This window comes from Ranitomeya variabilis, chromosome 1, assembly GCF_051348905.1.
Source record: "Ranitomeya variabilis isolate aRanVar5 chromosome 1, aRanVar5.hap1, whole genome shotgun sequence".
Lineage (NCBI taxonomy): Eukaryota > Metazoa > Chordata > Amphibia > Anura > Dendrobatidae > Ranitomeya > Ranitomeya variabilis.
Window position 1 is genome coordinate 596,701,709 of NC_135232.1, and position 19,008 is coordinate 596,720,716.

Genomic DNA, 19,008 nt, shown 5'->3' on the forward strand with positions numbered 1-19,008 from the left:
CAGACAGAACTCTGAAACTTCTGCCTTGCGAAGCTTCGATTTTTCCACCACAGATACAACAGGCCTCAGCCTGACAGATCAGACTGTATTACATTTTTTGGGGGGGTTTGTAGAATTTTTAAAATAAAATAAAAAGTGTGGAACAAGGCTAGCAGACAGAACTATGCTACGTATGCCTGCAGAAATATATGATTTTTCAAAAACAGAAACATCAGTCCTCAGCCTGACATAACAGACTGTATTAATTTTTATTTTGCTTTTGGCTGAATTAAAACAAAAAAAACAGTGGCACAAGGCTAGCACACAGTACTATGCTATGTATGCCTATGGAAATAAGTTTTTCAAAAAGAGAAACACCAGCTCTCAGCCTGACACAACAGACTGTATTAAATTTTTTTTGGCTTTTGGATGAATTTATAAAAAAAAAAAATTGAACAAGGCTAGCACACAGAACTATGCTACGTATGCCTGACAAACTATGATTTTTAAACAGATACACCACTCCTCAGTCTGACATAACAGACTGTATAAATTTTTTGAGGGTTTATTTGTGAACTTTTGAGAAAATAAAAAGAGAAAACTGCAGTTAGGTATACAATAAATAAGCAGCAGCAGACAGTTATGGAGCTTTGGGTGGGATGCAGTGGGAGCTATGTACGCACATACACTGCCTGCAGGCCTTGCACTGATGTGGATATGCTGTGCCCTGCCTACCTAGCTCTGCAATCTCGGGACCCACGAATTAGCCCTAAAAAGGACTGTTGGTTTCTCAGGAGTTGTGGACTGAACAGTTGCAGACCTACACTAACTATTAAAATCACGATTCTGACCCTATCTCAGTGGCATCTCTCCCTACACTCGCTGAATCCGGACCTGAGTGTGGCGATCAGGGCAGTGCCAGGTCTACTTGTGATGATGCTGTGCAGCCAGCCAATCACTGCACGACCACAACAAAGATGGCTGCGGTGTTTCATGACCTGGCAGACAATCCCTGCACCGTGATTGGGTCTGTAAAGTCCGCCAAAAATGCTGGGTGGCGACACCAGTTCCCAACGAATAATCCCGGAAATGATCGGTGCTCGACAAGTATGACGAGTATAGTGATTCTCGGGCGAGTAACGAGTAGTGGCGAGCGTGTTTGCTCATCACTACATACAATGTATTAAAAAGTGCCAGAATTGCCTTTTTTCCTGATTGCCCAAAAAAAGAATTAAATATCATTAAAATGTTGTATTTACCCAAAAATGGTACCACTGAAAACATCAACACATCCTAAAAAAATAATATTAAACAGAATAGTCGATGGAAAAATATTAAACTTCTGGAGGTACAAAAACATGATTTTTTAATGCTTTTTTTGTAAAAGCAAGAAAACATAATAAAATGTTATATATTTAATGTTTCCATATACAAGAGAAACAAAATAAAAGGCGTTTTCAACTACTGGTAGTTAAGTGTTGTCCAGCAGTGGGTAACAGCTTTAACATGTCATTTACATCACATGTTGGACACTCTACTCAATAAACCCTAAAAATAAATGTTACAAAGTTCTGGTTTTTTTAGCTGGTTTTTTTTTGCATTTAACTCCCCCCCCCCAAAAAAAAATACACAATTTTTCAGCCCATTGTATGCACCCCATAGTAGTGCCATTAGAATGCTCTTTTAACTTTAAGGAAGAGACAAAAAATGCTTATTATTGATATCAGGATTTTAGTTTCCAATGTAGAATTATTTTTTTTATGTCTTTCTGTGATGTTTACGTGTATGGCATTGCCTTTCATGGTGAAGCGGGAGGAGACAGAACTTTTTAGATTCCTATATATGGTCATATATAAACAGCATGTCACTATATAATGTACAGTAATATCCAGTGTACACTGGAACTCCATGCTGAGCAGCAAATATGGGTGTTGTCTTCATATTTCTATTTATTCAAGGTAAGAAACCAAATTTTCTTAAATTATGAAATTCAAACCTAATATAGAATAGAAAAAGAGATAAATGTAGATTTGTAAAGATTGATTTGTACAATCTCCGAGTAGAATTGATGCATCTTATTAAATGTCTTCTCTTACAGGGATCACTGGTGAAATGGTTCTTTATCAACCCCAGAACATTGTATCCAAGGATGTTAATGGCACTGCCATCATCACATGTGTGCCAAGTGAAATATTCATAGGATTGAAGTTCTCCTGGTATCATAGAAAGTGGAGAAGTAGTGAAGCCCCAGTTCGGGTGAAGTCATGTACAAGGGATAATGATACACATAAATTTGTCTGTAAGGATGAGAAATACACTGCCTGCCTGGAGATATACAACGTACAAACCAATGACAATGGAGTTTTTTACTGTGTCTATTATTTCAGTAATTTTTTACTAAAATTTGGAAATGGTACAAATTTGAATGTTGGAGGTAAGAAAATATAGATTACTTTGGGAAAATGAAAAAATATTTATTCATGACAGCCCTAGTGAATGAGATTTTGAGCAGTTTAATCCTGACCTATTTAATAAACCTGGTATGACTTTGCAGTTTATATTTGTATTGTGTGGTATATCCTTTTCATCTTTTATTATCTTTGACTCCTGATAAATAGTTAAATGCATAAAAGCATCTGGTTAGTTCAGTAGAGAAAAATTTACTGAAATTTGCAATTACAGAAGACCTCTCTTCCAACCATGTACAGGTTCAGTCTACAGGTTTTTGCATTTATTTTGTCCTGCTAGAAATAATTAAGAGTCTATGATTCTATGTATCTGCAGATAAATTAAATTTCTATGTGTATATTTTTACCTTGTACTGTTATGTGTTATGGAACTTTTTTTTAGTGTATAATGACCATCTTTCTTGGTGACCCATTTTGCTTTGTCTTCTTTTTCTTTCTTTCTCCTTCTACTTCTTCTACTCCATTAATAATATTCTCAACCTCCTTTTGCTTTTTTTCTTTCTGTACCATTTCATTTTTTAGCTTTTCCTACTTTTAGGACTTTTAGTCTCATCTTACTTCATCGACTCCATCTTCTTCTACTCCTTCGGCTTCCTGTTATCTATATTCTGCAACTTCTTTGTTCGTCTCATCTTCATTCTCTTTTCTTTTCTTTTTCTTCTCTTGCTGTTTTTTTCCTTGCATCTACTGGTTTTAACTCCCGTCCTCCATATTCCACAATTTCTTCTCTATTTCTTTACCCTCCTTCTACTTCTTGTTTCTTTTCCTCCTTCGTCTTGCTCCCTATCTTGCTTCTATTCCTCTTTCATCTCAGTTTTTCTATTCTACAACTTATTTTCTTTCTCATCTTCCATCTCCCCCTTTTATATTCCTTTTCCTTCATCTTTCCTTTCTCCATATTATATTCTTATAAGTATTGTCCATTTTTATCATTTTTTTTGTATCATAATAAAATATTTGAACACATTGACTATTTTGTTTCTGCTACTGTTAAAGAAAATGCTAATATGTTTGTAGAAATCATATAAGTATTAGATTCTTTATTTTTTTGCTGTCTCCATTTGGCATTTATAGACAGATCCACCTCCAAAAGCTCAGTTCATATTCTTGGCCAGATTCACCTTGGGCATCCTCATAGTTCTTTACATCTGGCTTGTGTTGTACTTGCGGCTCACAATACAGTTCACGTATACTGGAACATCTCAGGAACATATCACAAGGGTCAAACAATCTCTAGAGAAGAACCAGATGGGACATGGACTGTGATGAACTTCATCTCCCTTCCCAAGGACAACTGGAGTGAGAAGGACGAGGTGACCTGTGAAGTTTGGTTACAATCTGCTGCTATCAATGTCCACTGGAAAATACCTGGTCAAGGTAACAATGAAATCTAGAATTGAGATTGGCATGAATATATATATATATATATATATATATATATATATATATATATATATATACAGTGGGGCAAAAAAGTATTTAGTCATTCAGCAATAGTGCAAGTTCCACCACTTAAAAGGTGAGAGGCATCTGTAATTTACATCATAGGTAGACCTCAACTATGGGAGACAAACTGAGAAAAAAAAAACCCAGAAAATCACATTGTCTGTTTTTTTTATCATTTTATTTGCATATTATGGTGGAAAATAAGTATTTGGTCAGAAACAAAATTTCATCTCAATACTTTGTAATATATCCTTTGTTGGCAATGACAGAGGTCAAACGTTTTCTGTAAGTCTTCACAAGGTTGCCACACACTGTTGTTGGTATGTTGGCCCATTCCTCCATGCAGATCTCCTCTAGAGCAGTGATGTTTTTGGCTTTTCGCTTGGCAACACGGACTTTCAACTCCCTCCAAAGGTTTTCTATAGGGTTGAGATCTGGAGACTGGCTAGGCCACTCCAGGACCTTGAAATGCTTCTTACGAAGCCACTCCTTCGTTGCCCTGGCGGTGTGCTTTGGATCATTGTCATGTTGAAAGACCCAGCCACGTTTCATCTTCAATGCCCTTGCTGATGGAAGGAGGTTTGCACTCAAAATCTCACGATACATGGCCCCATTCATTCTTTCATGTACCCGGATCAGTCGTCCTGGCCCCTTTGCAGAGAAACAGCCCCAAAGCATGATGTTTCCACCACCATGCTTTACAGTAGGTATGGTGTTTGATGGATGCAACTTAGTATTCTTTTTCCTCCAAACACGACAAGTTGTGTTTCTACCAAACAGTTTCAGTTTGGTTTCATCAGACCATAGGACATTCTCCCAAAACTCCTCTGGATCATCCAAATGCTCTCTAGCAAACTTCAGACGGGCCCGGACATGTACTGGCTTAAGCAGTGGGACACGTCTGGCACTGCAGGATCTGAATCCATGGTGGCGTAGTGTGTTACTTATGGTAGGCCTTGTTACATTGGTCCCAGCTCTCTGCAGTTCATTCACTAGGTCCCCCCGCGTGGTTCTGGGATTTTTGCTCACCGTTCTTGTGATCACTCTGACCCCACGGGGTGGGATTTTGCGTGGAGCCCCAGATCGAGGGAGATTATCAGTGGTCTTGAATGTCTTCCATTTTCTAATTATTGCTCCCACTGTTGATTTCTTCACTCAAAGCTGGTTGGCTATTGCAGATTCAGTCTTCCCAGCCTGGTGCAGGGCTACAATTTTGTTTCTGGTGTCCTTTAACAGCTCTTTGGTCTTCACCATAGTGGAGTTTGGAGTCAGACTGTTTGAGGGTGTGCACAGGTGTCTTTTTACACTGATAACAAGTTTAAACAGGTGCCATTACTACAGGTAATGAGTGGAGGAAAGAGGAGACTCTTAAAGAAGAAGTTACAGGTCTGTGAGACCCAGAAATCTTGATTGTTTGTTTCTGACCAAATACTTATTTTCCACCATAATATGCAAATAAAATGATAAAAAAACAGACAATGTGATTTTCCGGATTTTTTTTCCTCAGTTTGTCTCCCATAGTTGAGGTCTACCTATGATGTAAATTACAGACGCCTCTCATCTTTTTAAGTGGTGGAACTTGCACTATTGCTGAATGACTAAATACTTTTTTGCCCCACTGTATATATATATATATATACATGTATATATATATATATATATATATATATATATATATATATATATTTATTTATGTATATATATTTTTTCAAAGCTAATTCACAGCTTGCACAAGACAAAATCAGCATTAATTGACCCAGCTCCTGTTTTCCTTGAGGTCATGGTTTTAGAGCTCCTTAATTAAGGGCAAAAGTTTAGTCTTAGTTTCTTACCAATATGGTAATAAATATTGTTTTTGTGTTTGAAATAATTCAAGATTCCAGAAAATGTTCATCCTTATACATGTTTTTATTTTTGTAATTTCATTCATGATAAATGTATTAGGTCATCTTCTAAACCTAAATTCAAAAAATAATTTGAAAATCTAAATTGACACTAAGTATTTGAGTCCAAGTCTAAGGAGCACAATGATGAGTTTAGATAAGTCTGGTTCTAAAAAAAAACCCAAATCATTTTAATATTTAACATCCTATGTCTGACTATATTAAAGGATATGGAGCCTCTAAATATAAAAGTTTTCTAATACCAGTGGTGATTGTAAGGGCCATAATCATACTAAGATCTAAAGTTAAGGACAGTGATGGTTTAGTTTAATTTTTTTTTTCTGAGCCATCAAAGATATTTGTGAAAATCAAGTGTTGACTTCATGTCCATCCAGTGTCTAATTTTATTTTACAGGTGAACGCCATGGATTTGTTTCAACAACATGTAAAAGCTTTCTAATACCGGTGGTGATTTCTGGGGCTTTGTTGGCATTGATGCTGTCTGTTCATTTCATCAAAAGTGTTAAGATCCCAGGTAACAAATATATAATAGAGGGATGCTGAAATAGTGCGGATTATGTAAAAACTACCCCAAAAACTATAAGCGTATCTTAGCCTAATTAAAATAGTTTTTTGCATTTCAGGTAATAAAACTCAAAGCTCAATGAGTAAGAATACTGGAATTGAGGTGAATATCTAATAAATGTAGCACAAACGTTCAGAACTAAAACTATTGCATTCACAAAAGCTTTATTTACTCATGGACCATCTTGGATCTTTGTTTACCATGACTGGCCTTTTTTATATAATTAAGGAACAACATTTGACATTATTTCAATTTTGAAAAAAGAATAACTAAATGTAAATGTTATATTATTGATACAAAAGGTCATAAAGTCAGTAGTTGCACTAAAGCCAATATGTTGTTTGGTACTGAAAGGGATGATAACACTCAATAATTGATATTCATTCTTATTTTTTTAGGATGAAATTGTCTATAGCAAAGTAATATTGAGGCAAGCATGTTAAGATATTTATATGTCATGTCGCGTCATAATTCTACAATAGAAAACATGCATAGCGGACTAGTAGCGGGACCAACTGTAAACAATTGGATACCAAAGAAGCGAACAAGCAGCCATATAGTCCCATAAAAAGTACAACATTTATTAGATAATAGTAAAAACTAAATGAACAGGTACATAAAATACTAACAGGGGAACATACATGTTAGATGTCACAATGGCCCATAAGAAGGACCGGACCGCCCAAACAAACCTGCCATGCCAGAGTTTTAGGCTACATGTACTATCAAATACATAAAATGTTAGGCAAGTGCCCTAGCCATGATGTAAAAAATATACAGCAAATGACATGAATGCATACCTAGCTGGCGTGGGAAGAATGGGAGACCAGGTCCAACCCCGACGCGTGTTTTCGGAGCAGAGGCTCCTTCATCAGGGAGTGATCATCAGAGCTGAATATGAATCATTATATTGGATTTTAACAACAGCCTAAACCTTGAAATTGTACAATTTTTGGAAAAATGATGGAGAAAAAGAGGAAATTAATGACAAAAATTCTTATATTTGAAAATTATTGGATTATCAGGCTGTGAATCTTTTTTTTTATTTTTTATACATATAACTGAACTTGTAATCTGAAAATTTGGACGCGTTCTAATAAAAAAAAGTTTTGACACTTCCGTGTGCTTCATTTCATCCGTGACCCAAATAAAGATTAAGATTTTGTATCTTACTTGGGTTGCATTCCCTTCTTCTTTCTGATCATCAGTTTTGGGGCATGAGTGTATTGCAAATGGAGGAGTATCTTAGAAAAAAATCATTATGACTTTCCTTCATTGAGGCTCATAAAGCCAACACAATAATGCCTACTATAGAGACAAAAGAAGGAGGGATTTTCTTCGGCACACCAACCCGTGAGATAAAATAAAAAAAAGTCAAGCCATGGTTAAAATAAATAAAATAACCTGACGCGTTTCTGGCGCGATAGTGACACCCTTAGTCATAGGATACATGAATGGCAAAACATATGATCATATATAGAAAGAGTAAACCAATCAAAAATAATCAAACATAATCACATTAGTATGAACAAGGAGTGTGCTGCGCCCACGTCATAACCCTTATCGGTGCAAAGAAAACAATTATTAGTATATATAAAATTTATCATTTCTGAAATTCATTCCTTTCACATATTTTGTATTTAATTTCAGAATCCAAAAGGCTTCCTTGATAGTGAGTTGTTTGCATCTGTCACCTCCACTTATAGGATTATTAACATTTTCAACTCCAAAAACGCAAGGTGAGAAATTTCACCTTTGTGAACATTAACAAAATGTTTAGAAGACCCTGAATTTGAAGCATTTTTATTTTTAATGTTTGATAGGTGTTCTGCTATCCTTTTTTTAGTTTGCGGGTAGTACACCCGATGTATCTTAAATCCCACCTGAGGCAGCAGATACAATAAACAATGTATTGTGTGTTGCAATTCATAAAAAACATGCTTTCTTAGGCCATACCAAAAGCCAACTGAAAGGACTTGGTCTTATCCAGTGCATACACACACATATTGCATCTGCTGCCTGTGCATCTGTGAAATCCTGTGACAGATAGCCAAGTTGTAGTACGTTGTGGCTGGAAGGCAGAGAATTGCCTCTCTGGGCTACATATCTACATCTATGATTTATAATTTCATGCAATATGTCATCCTGATTAGTGACAGGTAAGTATTTTTTTATTATTAATTTGATCTCATTAAACTGGGGACTCTATGGCTTGGAAAAGATAACAACTGAGTTTGTATTCTAAGAGGAAGGGGATACAGATGTATTGCGGGAAATTATAGATCTAGGTTTGTTTAATACTTTACTAAAGGTATATTTTATATAGTAACATAGTAACATAGCAAGGCCAAAAAAAGACATTTGTCCATCCAGTTCAGCCTATATTCTGTCAGAATAAATCTCCAGATCTACATCCTTCTAAAGAACCTAATAACTGTAAGATACAACATTGTTACACGCCATAGATCATATTTTTTTGTATCCCCTATCACTCATTTTTTATAATTTGACTTTCAAAAGCAAAGGATTCATTGTTGGAACAATTTCATCTGGCACAGTTAAATTCACCATAAAGTATGGCTCGTATGATATGATGGGGGTGAGAAGATGAGGACGGTAATATTGAATTACCAGAAAGGTCCTTCTTGTGGAGGGAAGTGGTTGCACATTGTGTGCCAGGGTTGCCTGATAGGTACACATCCAAAAAGGGAGTAATAGAATCAGGGATGCTTATAGTAAATTTTAAATTTAAATCATTAGAGTTAAGATATGTTTGGAACTTTTCCACATCTGACGATACACCCTGCAATACAAGCAATAAGTCGTCCACATTTCTTCCAAACCAATTAATAGAATTGTGAAAAGGATTGGTATCAATACAGATTCAGTTCCTCCCACTATACCATATACAAAATAGTGAGGGATGAGGAAAGAGGAAAATCTTGAGCCCATTGGGCCACCAAGTGTTTCAAGAAAAAAATGAGAATCAAACATAAAAAAATTGTGGTGTAAAAGGTATGAGAGCGATTTTATGACAAATAAGTTGGGAAGAATAATTACTGTATTTATCTAAATGATACCAGATGGTGTGGACAGCTAAATGATGCGGAATAGTGGAATATAAATTAATAACATCACATGTTATAAATCTGAAATGTTCTTCCCATTGAAACTTATCAAAGGCATGTAAGACAGAGGAAGTGTCCTTCAAATAACCTGGAATTCTAGTGATTAGAGGATGAAGGTGTTCATTGACCCATAGGCCTAAATTTTCATTAACGGATCCTATATTTGAAATTATAGGATGAAGGGGAGGGGGAAAGATGCCCTTATGTGTCTTAGGAAGACCGTGGAAGAAGGGAATAATGGGGTGGTCAGGGAGGAGCCATGTATGGATTTTACCACTAAATAAACCCAAATTCAAACCCATCAAGAAAGCGAGACATTATGAGCTTGTATGACAGGGTGGGATCAGACGGAAGAGATCTATAGGTGGATTGGTCATCTAAAATAATATGTACAGAGTTAACATAGAGAGCAGTGTCCAACACAACAGTACAGCAAATTTTTGTCGGACTGCCTTATAGTAAGATTCAAGTTATTTTTTTAAGTTCACCAATGGCTTTATGCTCTGGATTAGTCAAATTTTTATGTTGTTGGGAGACATTAATGTGTCCATACAATAATTTTAAGTCTCACTCAATGTTAGGCAATTCTCTGTCTCCCAACCTGATTAGACAGCTACAACGTACTACACCTTAGCTATCTGTAACAGGATTTTGCAGATGCGTAGGCAGCAGATGCAATGTGTATGTGCTTACAATAGATAAGACTAAGTCCTTCCAGTTGGCTTCTGGTACGGTCCAAGAAATCACGTCTTTTATTAATTGTGACACACAATGCACTGCTTATTGTATCTGCTGGCTCAGTAGTGATTTAAAATACATTGGGTGTACTACCCGCAAAATTTAAAAAAAAAGATAGCAGAACACCTATCAAACATTAACAATGAAAATGCTTCCAATTCAGGGGTTTCTAAACATTTTGTTAATATTCACGAAGGTGATATTTCACACCTTGCGTTTTTTGGAGTTAAAAAGGTTAATCTTATTCGTGGAGGTTCACTATCAGGGAAGCCTTTTGGATTTTGAAATTAAATACAAAATATCCGAAAGGAATGAATTTAAGAAATGATTTATTTTATACAGTATATACTAATAATTATTTTCTTTGCACCTTTAACGTTTATGACATCGACATGACACACTCCTTGTGCATACTAATGTGAGTATGTATGGTTGTTTTTGATCTCACGGGTTGGTGTGCTGGGGAAAATCCCTCCTTCTTTTGTCTCTACTGTGGCTGTGCTTACCAGTGGGACTGGCACCCACCTGCTATGTATTGAACTCAGCCTCATTTTGATTCACCTGCTACTTTGCAAGCTCCCTAAACCCCCTCTTGTCCCAATGCCTGCTATACTGTAGTACAGCGTGGCCTGCCATCAAAGTGTCAAAGAAATGTTTTAGAATTAAACCACCCCATTCTCAACAACTTTTTTAAAGGGTTAAATTGAGGATACTATCTTCAGGAACATACTGTTCCCCTGCCTCCTGGCTTTATGTATATGGTGCCCTCTGAATGATTTACAGTTTGAGATATTGTCATAGTTGAGCCATTTACGCAAACTGTGCACTCTCCAACATCGGAGGAGAACATTAGCATTAAAACTGGTTGGATCCAGCAAATCTCATTAAGTAAGATGATAAATAGATTTTAACCAAATCAAATCAAATTTCATCACTGGTAGAAAATACTTTGTAACCACTTATTTTTTCCTGTAGTGGTAGCTAAAATATAAAGATACCTAGCATTGCATAAGGCCCATACAAAGGAATGGTGATGATAAATAGTACTGTATCCATGTTTGTGCTGAAATTTCTAGAGCTGGAGCTGCTCTTTGTATCTACACTAGTGTTTAGGCAAAAATCGTGGGAAAACAACAGCAAAGTAGAAGTACAAAAGTTGAGCATATCACAAAAACAATATTTACAATAAAACAATAAACAATAAAAATAAATTGGGTGTTAAATATCACATGTGGTGGTCTGGTTGTTTAACCTTGGCAGTTTTCTTTTCCATAGGATGTGATCTCAGATGCCCTCAGAACTTTGGAAGTATGAAGAATCCTTGTTCATAAATACTACTGTATATCTTTAGCCTAGTCATTTACTCTCGGGAGTTGTCTCTAGCACGAACTGGCCTCTCAGATGCCTTTAAGTTTCTAGTAGCCTGAAGAATCCTTGTTCATATGGTCCTATAATAAAAAGAACAAGTTAATATATCACAGGTTCATTTCATCTAAGAAAATTATCACTTATCCCCAGCATCCATAGCTGATTACTGCTAATCTGACCACTGGTACCATTGCTAATCCCAAGAATGAGGCTCTGAAATTAGCCTATTGTCAATGATACTGTTAAAAGTAGCCAAGCCAAGTATTTCGGAGATTCTTATATTAATCCACACAGAGATTACAACATGTGGGCTAGAGCGGGACCCTTCATCCTAATATGGCATGATGGCTCTTTCACATTACTGATGAGGGCAAATTTATTTGAGTGGAACTTAATTCTACTTGAATCTTACAAAAATATGTATCCTCCAGAATATCAATTTTTCTCTAATTCAATTCGTTCAAATTCAGAAAAATGGGATCCAGTTTGCAGTCATTTTGCTGAACACCAGAGGTCCGGTAAAGGGTATAAAAAATAGATAATTCTCATTTTACCACTCACCTGTCAATCTGCCCTGCTGCTCTTTGCCTATCATCCGGTCCTATTTTTTCACTGTAGTTGTAGGAAGATGGATCATATTAATGGTTTCTCTTGTGTGTCTGGACCGGTACAGCCAGTACTGTCACCATTGTTGACGGGGGAAGCACTTTCTGACCGGAGTAGACCTTTGTGTAACACCCCAGTTAACCAGTTGTTACAGTGGAATTGCTTTCCTCATGGGGAGAGTGATGCCATGCTTGGAAGCAAGAAAGGATCCCTTTAACAGGTATTCAGCACATGCAACACTGTTCTGACTCCAGGCCAGAAGTGGGAGCTCTGATCCAGTTTGTGGGTGGCTTCCCTAGATATATTCTGGATGGAGGAGGAGTTGGTAAGCAAGTCTGAGAGAGGAAAGCTGGGGCCGTGCAGACCCATGAATCTGCAGCTCCGGGAAGGAAAGAGAGCAGAGCAGTCTGTAGGAGACTGAAAGGGAAGAGAAGCAAAGGCGAAGTAAAGAGCTGAAGGGAAGCTGCGACTGAGCACAGAATTCTGGTAGCTGGAAGACTGAGGTTGTGGGGGTAACTTCATGTCCCGCAGCAGAAACTGGCGGACAGCTAGATTTCAAGTCACCTGTCCACCATTAACACTTGAAGGCACAGTAACACATAGAGCCAGGGTCATAATTAGAGATCCTGTAAAAAGGTTTGTGTTACCTGCCATGCGGGTAAGTGTCCAACCAAAAGGGGGATGGAGAGAAAGTGAGGACCTTGTGTTAGGCCTAAGGCAGCAAGGGACTACAACGTATTGCAGAGAGGAAGGCTTCTGATCCCACCTGGCAAAGGGGATTCCTGTGTTGCTTCCAAGCTGGCAGGACCATACCAGTACCTGTGATCCGGTACCCTGGACTGTGGCTGCCTTGCATCAGTAAAGAGGTAAAGAGACTGCAACCTTGTGTCCTCTAGTTCTTTCTACACCATCTACCATCTGTCCCTACTACACCGGGAGCCCTGGGGACCCAGCTTCACCTGTGGGAAGCTGTACCATCCCTGCTGCCATAACATCACCCCAAAGGACCCCTTTAAGCAGCGTCAGTCATCCCTGACCGAATACTACAGGTGGCATCACGAACATTACTATTATAGACTTTACTTCCATATACAATTCCCCTTTTATTGGATGCCCAGGGCCACGGACCGTGTCACTGTCAACCTGGCCACCCCTTTAACCCCTTCATGACCCAGCCTATTTTGGCCTTAATGACCTTGCCGTTTTTTGCAATTCTGACCAGTGTCCCTTTATGAGGTAATAACTCCGGAACGCTTCAACGGATCCTAGCGATTCTGAGATTGTTTTTTCGTGACATATTGGGCTTCATGTTAGTGGTAAATTTAGGTCGATAATTTCTGAGTTTATTTGTGAAAAAAACGGAAATTTGGCGAAAATTTTGAAAATTTCGCAATTTTCACATTTTGAATTTTTATTCTGTTAAACCAGAGAGTTATGTGACACAAAATAGTTAATAAATAACATTTCCCACATGTCTACTTTACATCAGCACAATTTTGGAAACAAATTTTTTTTTTGCTAGGAAGTTATAAGGGTTAAAATTTGACCAGTGATTTCTCATTTTTACAACAAAATTTACAAAACCATTTTTTTTAGGGACCACCTCACATTTGAAGTCAGTTTGAGGGTTCTATATGGCTGAAAATACCCCAAAGTGACACCATTCTAAAAACTGCACCCCTCAAGGTGCTCAAAACCACATTCAAGAAGTTTATTAACCCTTCAGGTGTTTCACAGCAGCAGAAGCAACATGGAAGGAAAAAATGAACATTTAACTTTTTAGTCACAAAAATGATCTTTTAGCAACAATTTTTTTATTTTCCCAAGGGTAAAAGGAAAAACTGGACCACGAACGATGTTGTCCAATTTGTTCTGAGTACGCTGATACCTCATATGTGGGGGTAAACCACTGTTTGGGCATACGGCAGGGCTTGGAAGGAAAGGAGCGCCATTTGACTTTTTGAATGAAAAATTGGCTCCAATCTTTAGCAGACACCATGTCGCGTTTGGAGAGCCCCCGTGTGCCTAAACATTGGAGCTCCCCCACAAGTGACCCCATTTTGGAAACTAGACCCCCCAAGGAACTTATCTAGAAGCATAGTGAGCACTTTAAACCCCCAGGTGCTTCACAAATTGATCCGTAAAAATTAAACAGTACTTTTTTTTCACAAAAAAATTATTTTAGCCTCAATTTTTTCATTTTCACATGGGCAACAGGATAAAATGGATCCTAAAATTTGTTGGACAATTTCTCCTGAGTACACTGATACCTCACATGTGGGGGTAAACCACTGTTTGGGCACATGGTAAGGCTCGGAAGGGAAGGAGCGCCATTTGACTTTTTGAATGAAAAATGATCTCCATCGCTAGCAGAGACCATGTCACGTTTGGAGAGCCCCCGTGTGCCTAAACATTGGAGCGCTCCCACAAGTGACCCCATTTTGGAAAGTAGACCCCCCAAGGAACTTATCTAGAAGCATAGTGAGCACTTTAAACTCTCAGGTGCTTCACAAATTGATCCGTAAAAATTAAAAAGTACTTTTTTTTCACACAAAATTTCTTTTAGCCTCAATTTTTTCATTTTCACATGGGCAACAGGATAAAATGGATCCTAAAATTTGTTGGGCAATTTCTGCTGAGTATGTTGATACCTCATATGTGGGGGTAAACCACTGTTTGGGTGCACGGCAAGGCTCGGAAGGGGAGGCGTGCCATTTGACTTTTTGAATGGAAAATTAGCTCCAATCGTTAGCGAACACCATGTCGCGTTTGGAGAGCCCCTGTGTGCCTAAACATTGGAGCTCCCCTACACGTGACCCCATTTTGGAAACTAGACCCCCCAAGGAACTTATCTAGATGCATAGTGAGCACTTATAACCCCCAGGTGCTTCACAGAAGTTTATAACGCAGAGCCGTGAAAATAAAAAAATAATTTTTCTTTCCTCAAAAATGAGTTTTAGCCCAGGATTTTTTAATTTTCCAAGGGTAATAGGAGAAATTGGACCCCAAATGTTGTTGTCCAGTTTGTCCTGAGTACGATGATACCCCATATGTGGGGGTAAACCACTGTTTGGGCACACGGCAGGGCTCGGAAGGGAAGGCACGCCATTTGGCTTTTTGAATGGAAAATTAGCTCCAATCATTAGCGGACACCATGTCACGTTTGGAGAGCCCCTGTGTGCCTAAACATTGTAGCTCCCTAACAAGTGACCCCATTTTGGAAACTAGACCTCCCAAGGAACTAATCTAGATGTGTGGTGAGCACTTTGAACCCCCAAGTGCTTCGCAGAAGTTTATAACGCAGAGCCGTGAAAATAATAAATGTGTTTCCTTTCCTCAAAAATATTTTTTTAGCCCAGAATTTTTTATTTTTGCAAGGGTAACAGGAGAAATTGGACCCCAAAAGTTGTTGTCCAGTTTCTCCTGAGTACGGTGATACCCCATATGTGGGGCTAAACCACTGTTTGGGCACATGCCGGGGCTCGGAAGGGAAGTAGTGACGTTTTGGAATGCAGACTTTGATGGAATGCTCTGCGGACGTCACGTTGCATTTGCAGAGCCCCTGATGTGCCTAAACAGTAGGAACTCCCCACAAGTGACTCCATTTTGGAAACTAGACCCCCCAAGGAACTTATCTAGATGTGTGGTGAGCACTTTGAACCCCCAAGTGCTTCACAGAAGTTTATAACGCAGAGCCGTGAAAATAATAAATGTGTTTCCTTTCCTCAAAAATATTTTTTTAGCCCAGAATTTTTTATTTTTGCAAGGGTAACAGGAGAAATTGGATGCCAAAAGTTGTTGTCCAGTTTCTCCTGAGTACGCTGATACCCCATATGTGGGGGTAAACCACTGTTTGGGCACATGCCGGGGCTCGGAAGGGAAGTAGTGACGTTTTGGAATGCAGACTTTGATGGAATGGTCTGCTGGCGTCACATTGCATTTGCAGAGCCCCTGATGTGCATAAACAGTAGAAACACCCCACAAGTGACCCCATTTTGGAAACTAGACCCCCCAAGGAACTTATCTAGATGTGTGATGAGCACATTCAACCCCCAAGTGCTTCACAGAAGTTTACAACACAGAGCCGTGAAAATAAAAAATCATTTTTCTTTCCTCAAAAAAGATGTTTTAGCAAGCAATTTTTTATTTTCACAAGGGTAACAGGAGAAATTGGGCCCCAATGTTTGTTGCCCAGTTTGTTGTGAGTACAGTGATACCCCATATGTGGGGGTAAACCACTGTTTGGGCGCACGTCAGGGCTTGGAAGGGAAGTAGTGACATTTGAAATGCAGACTTTGATGGAATGGTCTGCGGGCGTCACGTTGCATTTGCAGAGCCCCTGATGTGCCTAAACAGTAGAAACACCCCACAAGTGACCCCATTTTGGAAACTAGACCCCCCAAGGAACTTATCTAGATGTGTGATGAGCACATTCAACCCCCAAGTGCTTCACAGAAGTTTACAACGCAGAGCCGTGAAAATAAAAAATCATTTTTCTTTCCTCAAAAAAGATGTTTTAGCAAGCAATTTTTTATTTTCACAAGGGTAACAGGAGAAATTGGGCCCCAATGTTTGTTGCCCAGTTTGTTGTGAGTACAGTGATACCCCATATGTGGGGGTAAACCACTGTTTGGGCGCACGTCAGGGCTCGGAAGGGAAGTAGTGACATTTGAAATGCAGACTTTGATGGAATGGTCTGCGGGCGTCACGTTGCATTTGCAGAGCCCCTGATGTGCCTAAACAGTAGAAACACCCCACAAGTGACCCCATTTTGGAAACTAGACCCCCCAAGGAACTTATCTAGATGTGTGATGAGCACGTTCAACCTCCAAGTGCTTCACAGAAGTTTACAACGCAGAGCCGTGAAAATAAAAAATAATTCTTCTTTCCTCAAAAATTATGTCTTAGCAAGTAATTTTTTTATTTTTGCAAGGGTAACAGGAGAAATTGGACCCCAACAGTTGTTGCCCAGTTTGTGCTGAGTACGCTGGTACCCCAAATGTGGGGGTAAACCACTGTTTGGGCACACGTCGGGGCTTGGAAGGGAGGGAGCACCATTTGACTTTTTGAATGCAAGATTGGCTGGAATCAATGGTGGCGCCATGTTGCGTTTGGAGACCCCTGATGTGCCCTAACAGTGGAAACCCCTCATTTCTAACTTCAACACTAACCCCAACACACCCCTAATCCTAATCCCAACTGTAGCCATAACCCTAATCCCAACCCTAACCCCAACACACCCCTAACCACAACCCTAACCCCAACACACCCGTAACCCTAATTCCAACCCTAGCCCTAATTCCAACCCTAACCCTAAGGGTATGTGCCCACGTAGCGGATTCGTGTGAGATTTTTCCGCACGACTTTTGAAAAATCTGCAAGTAAAAGGCACTGCGTTTTACCTGCGGATTTACAGCAGATTTCCAGTGTTTTTTTGTGCGGATTTCACCTGCGGATTCCTATTGAGGAACAGGTGTAAAACGCTGCGGAATCCGCACAAAGAATTGACATGCTGTGGAAAATACAACGCAGCGTTTCTGCACGGAATTTTCCGCACCATGGGCACAGCGGATTTGGTTTTCCATAGGTGTACACGGTACTGTAAACCTGATGGAAAACTGCTACGAATTCGCAGCGGCCAATCCGCTGCGGATCCGCGGCCGATCCGCTGTGGATCCGCGGCCGATCCGCTGCGGATCCGCTGCCAAATCCGCACATGCCATAACCCTAACCCTACCCGTAACCCTAACCCTAGTTCTAACCCTAACCCTAGTTCTAACCCTAACCACAGTGGGAAAAAAAAATATATATATTTTCTTTATTTTATTATTGTCCCTATCTATGGGGGTGATAAAGGGGGGGGTTTATTTATTATTTTTTTTATTTTGATCGCTGTGGTAGAACCTACCACAGCGATCAAAATGTACCTGTAAGGAATCTGCCGGCCGGCGGGCGTACTGAGCATGCGCCCGCCATTTTGGAAGATGGCGGCGCCCAGCGAGGAGACGGCCGGACACCGGGAGGATCGGTAAGTATGAAGGGGTGGTGGGGGGGTGGATCTGAGCACAGGGGGGGTGATCGGAGGACGGGGGGAGCGGACAGCAGGACGGGGGAGCGGGCAGGAGCACGGGGCAGCGGAGCACAGGACGGAGGGGACCGGACCCCATAACGGAGCGGTGGGGGGGCGATCGGTGGGGTGGGGGGTGGTCACTTCAGGTTTTCCAGCCATGGCCGATGATATTGCAGCATCGGCCATGGCTGGATTGTAATATTTCACCTGTTTTTTAGGTGAAATATTACAAATCGCTCTGATTGGCAGTTTCACTTTCAACAGCCAATCAGAGCGATCGTAGCCACGGGGGGGTGAAGCCACCCCCCCTGGGCTGAAGCACCACTCCCCCTCTCCCTGCAGATCGGGTAAAATAGGAGTTAACCCTTTCACCCGATCTGCAGGGACGCGATCATTCCATGACGCCACATAGGCGTCATGGGTCGGATTGGCACGGGTTTTCATGACGCCTATGTGGCGTCATGGGTCGGGAAGGGGTTAACGACCACCGGGCCCGGTACCGAGTATCCCTCAGGCTCTGGCGGGCGCTCTATTTGCACCTGACTGTTGGGGGCAGGTGTGATATAAAAGGGACTGCGCACGTGAGAATGCGGCTATTGGCGGGTAACCAGCGTGCACTACAGGAGAAGGTTGATTCCCTTTCCGCTGACCAACGCCAGTTGACAATACCGCATTGCAGCGGTCCATCGCCCATGCATATAGACTGTGTATCTCCCGAGACCAACTCCCCGTTACT

At 39.9% G+C, this 19,008-nt stretch overlaps 1 long non-coding RNA gene across 1 annotated transcript; it reads left to right on the plus strand.

Moving 5' to 3' along the window:
- The first annotated feature begins 2,077 nt into the window (after positions 1-2,077).
- Positions 2,078-6,311, plus strand: LOC143808022 (uncharacterized). Its single transcript, XR_013221864.1, has 3 exons — positions 2,078-2,413; positions 3,522-3,824; positions 6,192-6,311. It is a non-coding gene; the product is annotated as an uncharacterized LOC143808022 (long non-coding RNA).
- Positions 6,312-19,008: the final 12,697 nt, after the last annotated feature.